Raw genomic sequence first — 11,240 nt, 5'->3', positions numbered from 1 at the left:
ACTGAAAAGCACATTGCTGATAGTGCTGCATATGAGTCCTGGAAAAAGAAGAACTCCATTGCTCGCATTACATTGCTGAGCAGTATGGACAATGATGTGATGCGTGAGTTTAGGCAATATGAGATTTTAAAAGAGATGTGGCTTGCTTTGAAGCAAAAGTTTGGTGGAACTTCTGTTACAAAACTGAGACAACTCACCATCAAGTTTGACACTTACAAGAAGCGTCCTAATCATAGCATGCGGCAACATCTCAAGGAGATGTCAAATATGATTAGTGAGTTGAAGGACGCTGGCCATGTTTTGACTGATGAGCAACAACTTCAAGCAGTGATTCGTTCACTTCCTCATACTTGGGAACACATGAAGGTGAATCTGACCCACAATGAGAGTATTAAAACTCTCAACGATGCAGCAAGGCATCTGGAACTTGAGGAAGATCGTATTGAGGCATCCAAGCCTCAAAAAACTGAATCTGCTATGCATTTGGCTGGTTCAAGCTCTCATGGAGGGCAAGGCCAGAAGCATAAGTCAAATTATGGTCACAAGGGTAAACAAGAGAAAAAGCATAAGGGGCAAGATCGTGGCAAGGGAAAGGCTTCTCAGAACAATTTTAAGAAGCATAATAAAGCCAAGATCAAGTGTTTCAATTATGGCAAGAAGGGTCACTATGCTCGTGAATGCAAAGAGCCCCGCAAGGTACAAATTATAGAAAAACTTTCATATTTTTCATATGTTTTCAGTTATGTTTTTATTGCTGATTCTCAACCTTTGTCGACTGTAGACTCAGGGGCAACAGACCATGTAGCCAAAGACCGTGATTTGTTTGTGGATTTTCGTCGAATTCCGCAAGGTTCAAAATGGCTTTATGTAGGAAACAACTCTCGTGTACCAGTCAAGGGTATAGGCACATGCAAGTTGGATATGCGTGATAGTCGAACCCTCCTCTTACATGTTGTTCTCTTTACACCTGACATTCGACGAAATCTTGTATCTGTAGTAGTTCTTCTTAGATTTGGATTTACTTTGAACATGTGTGGTACTAGTATTAAGTTGTATCTGAATGATGTATGTTATGGTTATGGATATGTATCGAATGGTTTTATTATTTTTGATGTTATTAATGTGATGACTTCTTCTAATACCCATTTTTCTTTAATTACATCATATGCTGATTGAAAATGTTGATATGAATGTATGGCATATGAGATTAGGCCATATTGGACATCAACAGATGGATAGATTAGCCAAGGAAGGCATGTTAGGCCAAATTGAAAGGGTTAGTCTACCAACATGTGAAAATTGTTTAAAAGGAAAAATGGCAAGAAAACCATTTGGAACAGGAACCAGATCTGAATTTCCATTGCAATTAATTCATTCTGACATTTGTGGACCAATGAATGTGAGGGCACGACATGGAGGTAGATACTTTATCACCTTCATTGACGATTATACGCGATATGGTCACGTCTATTTGATATCTCATAAATCTAAAGCTCTTGCTTGTTTCACAAAATTTATAACTTTATGTGAAAATCAATTAGACAGAAAGATTAAGGCCTTAAGAACTGATCGCGGTCGCGAATATTTGTCTGATGAGTTCAAACAAATGTGCGAAGAAAAAGGAATACTAAGGCAACTAACCATGCCATATACTCCACAGCAAAACGGAGTGGCTGAAAGAAGAAATCGGACTCTTTTGGAAATGGTTAGGTTAATGATGGCTCAAGCAAATCTGCCAATCAATTTTTGGGGTGATGCATTATTGACTGCTGCCTATATTCTAAATCGTATACCTTCTAAATCTGTTTCTTCAACTCCTTATGAACTTTGGACTAATAGAAAACCAGATCTTAGTAATCTGAGACCTTGGGGATGCGCTGCCTTTGTTCATGATTTGTCTCATCAACATGGTAAATTAGGTCCACGAGGTAAAAAGAGTATATTTATACAATACTCCGAACATTCCAAAGGTTATGTGTTCATTGGTGAACAATCGAGTGAGAGTGTAACATAATTTGAGTCCCGAGATGTCATTTTCTTGGAAAATGAATTTCCAAGAAAGGGTGAGATAGGTCAGGAATTTTCTCTATATGAAGTAGATGAGCAAGATGATTTGATTATTGCAAATCATTTGGTGCATATTCCTGAACCTCCAACAGTATCTCATCCAAGTGGGAGCAAGTCTATAGATGATGCTGAGCCAAGTTCAGCACAATCACAAATTAGGCATAACAATCGTGCTAGAGTCCCTAAACGTCATTTTCCAATCGAAAATGAATCTTACATGATTGTCATGCAAGATGAAGAAGAGCCAAGAAATATTCGAGAGGCTCTCACTTGTCCTGCTAAAGAGAAATGAATGAAAGCAATGGAAGAAGAAATGGAGTCAATGAGATCAAATAATGTTTGGGAATTAGTTGATCTCCCTGAAGGACACAAGGCAATTGGGAACAAATGGGTTCTCAAGATTAAGCGTCTAGCTGACGGCTCAATTGAGAGGTATAAGGTACGTCTTGTTGCTAAGGGGTATACACAGCAAGAAGGGATAGACTACGAAGAGACTTTCTCTCATGTTGTAAGATTTACTTTCATACGGTTGATACTAGCTATCGTTGCCAGTTTAGATTTGGAATTGCATCAAATGGATGTTAAAACTGCATTTCTAAATGGCAATCTGGAAGAATAGATATATATGGAACAACCTGTCGGTTTTGTTGCCGAAGGACAAGAGCACAAAGTGTGCAAATTGTTGAGATCCATTTATGGTCTCAAGCAATCTTCTAGACAATGGTACATTCAATTTCATCAAGCAATCATATCATTTGATTTCGAAATGATTGATGAAGACCATTGTGTTTATGTCAAAAGATCCAAAGACAAATTTGTGATTCTATCACTTTATGTTGATGACATACTGTTGGCTAGTAACAATAAAGAGTATGTACAAATCATTAAAGAATGGTTATCCTCCAATTTTGATATGAAGGATATGGGTGAAGCAGCATACATTCTTGGAGTGAAGATTGAAAGAGATCGTTCCAAGAAGATGTGAGCTCTATCACAAGAGCATTACATCAAGAAAGTACTTGAAAAATTTCATATGCAAGACTGTAAACCCATTGATACTCCGATAGCAAAAGGCGAAGGTCTTAGTTTAAGAATGTGTCCAAAGACTCCAGATGAAAAAGCACAAATGGAAAAAGTTCCTTACTCAAGTGCTGTTGGCAGCCTCATGTATGTTATGATGTGTACTAGGCCGGATATCAGTTTCGCCGTTGGGATGGTGAGTAGATATCAAGCAAATCCAGGACAGTCCCATTGAAAAACAGTAAAAAGAATACTTAGATATCTGAAAGGTACTGCAGATTATTCATTGTGTTTTCAAGGAGAAAATCTGCAACTCATGGGTTACGCAGATACTAATTGGGGAGGAGATTTAGATGAAAGAAAATCTACCTCAGGCTATGTTTTCTTACTTAGTAATGGAGCTATCTCTTGGAGTAGTAAGAAACAGAGTTGCATATTCTTATCCACAATGGAAGCTGAATTTGTAGCATTTTCAGCAGCAGTACAAGAAGCAGTTTGGCTTAAAAGATTTTTGAATCACTTGAGATTTGGTGGGAATGAAACTAACTCAGTGTTGATATACAGCGATAGCCAAGCAGCAATCGCTTATACAAAAGATCCCAAGTATCACTCAAAGACCAAACACATTGATACTAAGTATAACTTCGTTAGAGACATGGTGGCGAGAAAGCAAGTTTGCATGCAGTACATATCTACACACAAAATGGTGGCAGATCCTTTTACAAAGGCAATACCTAGAGATGTGTTTATTGGCCATGTGAAATCTCTAGGGTTACGTAGATTGTAGTTATATTTTTGATTGAACAGTATATATTATGTATATTTGTATTTGTGGGATAAATGCAATGAATGCTATTTTCTTATACATTTTATGTTATAATTGTTACAAATTATATAATACCGTAACATATGTTTCATACCATATGTGCAATTGACCAACATGGTAACATAAGATATGATCTCTTCTTCTTTGTTGTGTGAGACCCGTGAGATCAAAAGGATCTCATAGTACTCTTCTATTTTTTTACTAAAGTTGAAGTTTCTTTTCAATTAGTTATTTTGGAATGTTGCTAATTATCATGTATAATGCGATCTAATAAAACATATCTGAATAGCAATTGATTTGGAATGAATAGATTCTAGATAAAAGAAAAAAATTATTTGAGTGTTACATTAAGTTATATTCACTGGTGCACCAATTATGTTTATGTAACATAATTGTGAATATATAAGTATGGTTGTATCAATAAATAAAAGAGATCATGTAATACTTAAAAATGTAACTTGATGATCTGGGGTACTGCATATTTACTCTACTTAGATGTTGTTATACATACCTAATAGTTAGATAACAACATAGACTCTCAAATTAAAATATGCTGGTCACGACCTATTTTCTTGTATGAATTTAAACAGAGATTAGAGATTACGTTCTCTTAGTTTATAACGGGTATCCCATTTTGTGCGAGTGGGAGATGTTGGATTTATTGAATGGTACGCCCGTTATGGGAAACCCAAATCCAAAACTGTGACCCGTTATGAATAGGTGCTGACCCTTTATGAATAGGTGCATTGGTTTTATATAAACCATTCATATCTCTCTCTCATTTAATCAGTACAAAAACGTATGTATAGTGACTGCCAAAATAGAGATAAAAGATAGAGAGCACCAAGGAGCACTCTGTTAATACTTGAAGGTCTTAGGTCGTGGAAAACGCAGGGCTTCCGGCTTCGGCTTCGGCTTCGGCTTGTGATTCCTTGCAGAACCAGTGATACTGTTACGTTTGCAAGATCCACTTCCGCACGAAGATTAACGGAGTAATTTGTAAGTTTTATCCGTTAATTAACATTTCTGATAACTTGTATTCCAAGTTGAAGCATATTAACTAAGATCAGGTTAGATTTGTATATGTTGTCATATATGGTCTCTTGGCTCTCCACTGGTACATGGCCATAATGCCAAATATTTACAATTCATGCCAGTATAAAGGACTGAACTGAAAATGAGATACAACCAAATGAAGAAGATAAAGCATCTCTTTTCTTTTCCCTCTTATTCAATTTAATTATATTGCTAATTTAAAGGGATAAGTCCATTTAAAATGAAAGGGTATATTTGTCTAAAGAACAAATTTAATGAATAAAAGAGGATAACAGAAAAAAATGTTAAATTTTTATGGAAGATTTTGGATATTAAGATGTTTTTATGGGGAAATTGATTTTTTTTCCCTCTCATGATAAAAGAAAAAATCTGATCTGCTTTACATATAACAAAGAAAATTGAAATTGGCATGGTTCCTATCCTGATATCTGAGATAATGGGCTTTACTGCAATAACCCCCAGTTTCTTTCTAATTTATCCAATGAAGGTATGAAACTTTGATTTATTGGAGGTCTTAAGATTTAAGAATGAACAAGTTGTGTACATCGATTGCCGCTGCATTGATTAGAATATACTTTGCGAAACCTAAATATCAAAGCCAACTTTTTTAATCAATGCAGCGGCAATCAATGTACACAACTGGACTCTATTTGCCTAGAGCAAAAGGGGACCGTGGGGGCCTAGATATTTTACAAGCTTTTCTAATTAAGTTAGCTCAACTATGTACAATCTAATCTATGTATATATTAGGGTCTAAATATTGCCACAAGTCCATTTGGGCTGGGCAATGACATTGTACAAAATCTTTTACTAACCATAAAAAAAAAAAAGAATGAACAAGTTTTACATTTTCTAAGAGAAAACTGACATCATTTTAGTTCATAATAAGTTCTTTAAAGGATAATTAGTTCAGACGAGAGACAATTTAGGCTTTATAAACAAAAAAGTTGGCTTTGATATTTAGGATTCGCAAAGTCCATGGTTCCAAAAAAAGTTATGGATGTCTACTTTGAATCATAAAGTTTATAAAGATGTTAACTTGGAATCAGTGTTGTACATAATGTCCATTTAGGCCGATTAATCGGCCAATTAATCGTTGGCGGTAATTAAACCGTCACGGATTTTCTCGATAAATTAGCTGATTACTTCTCATTATAGCCAATTATTCTCAATTATTTTCGATTAATTGTTTAGCGGTAATCTGTACGTCCGATAACCATATACCATTATTTACAACACTGCTTGGAATAGCATTAGTACCTACCACAAAAATTAAATAAAAATTCCATCAAGATTTACAAGGGATAAGGCAAACGCGCTCACAGTTTCTCGCTCTAGATAACACCCATCCCATCTGTAGCCTCAAGAGCAATTCGTTAGAATCCATTAGCCTGATCATGACTTGTGGTCCCCACCTTTGCCTTTCGAATCTCGCTAATTCTTCCCTCACTTTGACTCGTTCCCAGTTCTGATTTTTTAACATATATAAATAATATATCAATTGCAGCCTTGTCGGTATGGTTTACCAATAGTCTCTCTAATTGATGACTAGTTAATAGAGCGAAATTACACAACATGACTCAAGCATAAAGATGATGCCACAGGAAAACTGATTTGCAGAGTAGAAAAGTAATGAATAAGATCAAATGTGTCACTACCAGTCTGGAATCCGTGTCCATGGTTCCAGTCTTAATTGACTAGTTTGCCTCAGCTATGATCATATCTCTATAAAGACACAGCCAAAACTAAACTAGTTTGGTATTAGGCACTCCGCACAGAGTTTCTTACTCAAGAACTTTCTCTCTCTGTCTCTGGTAAGCTTTTCTCTTCTGTTCCTCTTACCACAATTGTTGGTTCTGCTGACTTCTATCCCTTTTTGGTGCTCTTAGTTTTTACTGGTAATCCCTTCTACTCCACTTATCACCTTTTTCTCAGTAACTTTTGCAGTTTTACACACTGATTTGATATAAATTTGGATCAACCTTGTGCTCAATTTCCATCAATAATCTCACAAAACAAACAATGAAATCCATGACATGTTCTCTAATCCTAATATTTATTCCTCTCTTAACCCTCCATTTTGCCGTCCCGACTTTCACGGCAGACTCCAACGCCACTCACATCCTGTTAAGTTGTGGCACATCAGAAACCTCCCTCGATACTGATGAGAACCTCTCATGGGTTGGAGACATTGGTTCAAAATATATTTCTAATGAAGCCAGCCAAAATGCAACAATCCCGTACCAGGACCCAGCGGTACCAAAAGAACCATTCAGTACTGCCCGTATCTTCACCGCAAATTATACCTACACCTTCCCTCTCTCTCCCGGCCGATACTTCCTCCGCCTCTATTTCTATCCCACAAATTATTCAAATTACCCCGCAGCCAATTCATTCTTCACTGCCACTGCTGGCCCTTACACTCTTCTCTCCAATTTCAGTGCCCTGATAACTGTAAATGCGCTGAACTATGCGTACCTCATTCGGGAATTCTCCATCAATGTCACGTCAAGTACTCTAAATTTAACCTTTTCACCCTCTACCAAGCAGCCAAATGCATATGCTTTTGTAAATGGAATTGAGATCATGTCGTCTCCTGATATCTTCAGTTCTCGAAGAACTTACTATGCTGATGGTGCTGATACCCCATTTCCGTATGACCAAGGTACGGCTTTCCAAACAATGTACCGGCTCAATGTAGGCGGCCGGCCCTTAGCTCCTTCTGAAGACTCAGGTTTGTACCGCTCATGGGAAGACGACTCAAACTATATTTTCGGTGCAGCTTTTGGTGTCACCTTTCAAAATGACACTAATGTGACAATTAAATATCCACCAGAAATTCCACAATATATTGCACCAGTTCAAGTGTACGAGACGGCACGATCAATGGGGCCCAACCCACAAATCAACTTGAATTACAATCTCACTTGGATCCTAAACGTAGATGCTGGGTTCAATTACCTCCTCAGATTCCATTTTTGCGAGATACAATACCCAATGACCAAGCCTAACCAGCGGGTATTCTTTATTTACATTAATAACCAGACAGCACAAAGCCAATTCGATGTTATAGTATACAGTGGAGGAATCGGTATACCCACTTACATGGATTATGTGGTTATTACTGCTGGGTTGGGTCAAATGGATATGTGGGTCGCACTTCACCCGGATCTTTCGACAAAAACTGAGTACTTTGATTCAATATTGAATGGTCTTGAGGTTTTTAAAATGAGCGTATCCGAGAACAACCTTGCTGGTCTGAACCCAGTGCCTATAGCCCAAAACACAATCAACCCAAACTCGACAAATGGTAACCATAATTCCTTGAAGCAAAAGCTTGTGAAAATCATTGGCTTGGCCATTGGGGTCCCTTGTGGTGTTTTGTTTTTTTCCTTAATTGTTTATTTCTTGTTTGTGACATGCAAACGTCAGAAAAAGAAAGAAACAGAGTCTACAGAGGGTAAGATAAGTGATGGTACAACTGTGTGGACCCCACTCTCTATCTACGGGATTTCAAATTCGCAATCTGATATTTCAGCCAATACGAATACTACTGGTACAGGTACTGGTACCGGTAATGGTAGCTACAACTCACCTCTGCCGGACAATATCTGCCGACATTTTTCATTCACCGAAATTTTGGCAGCGACAAATGAGTTTGATGATTCCCGAGTTCTCGGTGTTGGGGGGTTTGGAAGAGTTTACCGGGGTGAAATTGATAATGGGTCAACTAAGGTTGCAATCAAGCGGGCAAACCCATTATCTGATCAAGGTTTTCACGAATTCCAAACAGAGATTGAGATGCTGTCAAAGCTCCGTCACCGTCACCTTGTCTCTCTTATCGGGTACTGTGATGATCAAAATGAAATGATACTGGTCTACGATTACATGGCTCACGGGACACTCCGAGAACACCTCTACAAATCCCGAAATGCACCTCTTACTTGGAATCAAAGGCTTGAAATTTGCATAGGTGCAGCTCGAGGAATCCACTACCTCCACACAGGTGCCAGGCATACTGTAATCCACCGTGACGTGAAATCAACCAACATTCTTCTAGATGAAAAATGGGTTGCAAAGATGTCAGATTTCGGGTTGTCAAAAACAGGGCCCACATTGGACCAATCACATGTAAGCACAGTTGTAAAGGGGAGTATCGGATACCTAGACCCCGAGTACTTTAAGTGGCAACTGTTGACAGATAAATCTGATGTGTACTCCTTCGGTGTAGTTTTGTTTGAGGTGTTATGTGCAAGGCCGGTGATAATTCCTAATCTGCCAAGAGAGCAAGTGAGCCTGTCCGAGTGGGCCGTGTTTTGTCAGAAGAAGGGAATTCTAGAAGATATCATAGATCCATACCTAAGAGGCAAAATTGCACCTCAATGCTTCAAAAAAATTGCAGAGATAGCCAAAAATTGTTTGGCTGAACGATCTATCGACCGACCGACAATCGGAGATGTGCTTTGGAACTTAGAATTTGCTCAGCAGCTGCAAGCCAGTGCAGATGAGAGTGGGAGTATGATTGGTGGGACCACCTCAGCAGAGGAGAGTCCATTTGCCCCCCATGGAAGGAGAGAGCTATCTAATGAACCTACTACCGAATCGACTAGCACTACAACTACTTCTTTTAGCATGGGAGGAAGGAGCATTGCAAGTGAAGATTCTGACAGGCTCATGCCTAGTGCCGTTTTCTCACAGATCATGAACCCAGAGGGGAGGTGAATCGTTGATATCATGTGAAACTTGTTTGTTTTGTTTTAGTGAATGTAGTATATAAGTATTTATTGATTGGCAATAAATATGTTGCCTTGATATTCCAATAAACCAGATATGTGTAATTTGTACCGATATTTGAAATAGAAAATAATAAAACTGGAGAGTGGAGACATAATAGATGAACATATTCCATTAAAATACTTTGTTTGGATCATCTTAAAATGAATATCGAAGAAAATTGATGGTGTTGATTTTTTGTTTGTGAGAAATCTTATCAACATTGTTCGCTTGTGACCTAATGACCCCGTGCCTGATAGGTTTCCCTCATTCCCTGAGCTTGATATCTGATATTTTTATTCAGGCTTTTACTGGTAAAGGCACAGGACTTAATAGTGACAGGGACCTGAGGTTGATTTCTGATAGGTTCCCTTGAGCTGTTGACTTTTATGAGCTATGTATTATTAATAAGATATTGTAATTAGAATAGTTAAATACATAATATATCTTGCTTAGCAAGTGGAGATTAGTAAATAAAAATAATCTCTGAAGAAGAAGATGGAGAGGAAACTGTGAATATAATTTACTGTGATATAATGTCTCAGAAGCATAGGCTCTTCAACAACATTGTACCAGGATGAGAGAGGTCCATAATCAATTTTGGTACTTTACTGTGCTAGAATTGTGGGGTTAATTTTGCAGGATCTAAGGTGGCTTTTCCTTTTTCATAAAACAATTAATTAAAAATTCTGTGATATTGAGTTTTTGTATTTCCAGCTGGGCTGTATTTTGCTGTTATAGTCCCGAATTATTTGCAGTTTTGATGGTGATGTAAACTGTGTTTTTCCATTATATAGATCCAGCTGGCAGCATTTTGATACCTTTTTCATCAAAAATTCCGAAGGAAATTTCAATTTATCGCACGAAGTTTTATATCTTTTATGGCTCAAAACATGTTAAAGATTTTAGTATAATAATAACAATAACTATAAAATTAAATATTAGCACAAAAATTGAAAGAAACCGAATCAATTTAAACATGTGTGGCTTGTGTTGGATTTTTGTGAAGGAAAAGTTAATGATTCAGTAATTCTTTTAAATTTTCTGTAAATTGTGTGGCCGGTGCTGATTTTTTGCCAAAACTATTTTAAATAGAAAATCGAAAATAATAATTAAAATGAAGATTGGTAAGAACAAATTAAAACCGGCCATTTTTTTTAATACCCTAAAAAAAAAGAAAATTTTAAAAATACCCTCCGATTTTTTTTTTATATAAATGTCCCGACTGCCTGGGAAGAACAAATTGAATTTGGGTTCATTTGGAACTAGTTTGAGTTGATTCAGACTTGAAACGTAGAAGTTATGGCTAAAAAGGACTGAGAAGGGCTTGTTTGTGAAGTTTTTATACTTTCAGGGAGTTATTTGTAAATCTCTGGAGACCTGAGACTGTAATTTGGGCTTTTTACAGGGTTGAAATACAAATATGGCTTCCAAGGGCCAATTTGAAGAGATTTCATGCAGCCAGGGACCTTTTGTAAGTTCTTAGGGGCTTTTTTGC

The 11,240-nt window shown here is 37.3% G+C and overlaps 2 pseudogenes across 2 annotated transcripts in view; both read left to right on the top strand.

The window, feature by feature from the left end:
* The first annotated feature begins 6,743 nt into the window (after window positions 1-6,743).
* Window positions 6,744-11,240, top strand: part of LOC144573610 (receptor-like protein kinase FERONIA pseudogene) — a 102,056-nt pseudogene continuing 97,559 nt past the window's right edge. The window contains exon 1 of the transcript XR_013518046.1: window positions 6,744-6,867. The product of XR_013518046.1 is annotated as a receptor-like protein kinase FERONIA pseudogene (transcript). The remainder of the gene's footprint in view (window positions 6,868-11,240) is intronic.
* On the top strand, window positions 6,945-9,862 carry LOC144573608 (receptor-like protein kinase FERONIA pseudogene; annotated as a pseudogene). Its single transcript, XR_013518044.1, has one exon. The product of XR_013518044.1 is annotated as a receptor-like protein kinase FERONIA pseudogene (transcript).

Source organism: Carex rostrata, chromosome 21 (assembly GCF_964058835.1).
Source record: "Carex rostrata chromosome 21, lpCarRost1.2, whole genome shotgun sequence".
Taxonomy (NCBI): Eukaryota; Viridiplantae; Streptophyta; class Magnoliopsida; order Poales; family Cyperaceae; genus Carex; species Carex rostrata.
This window is presented reverse-complemented; position numbering and strand designations above follow the sequence as displayed.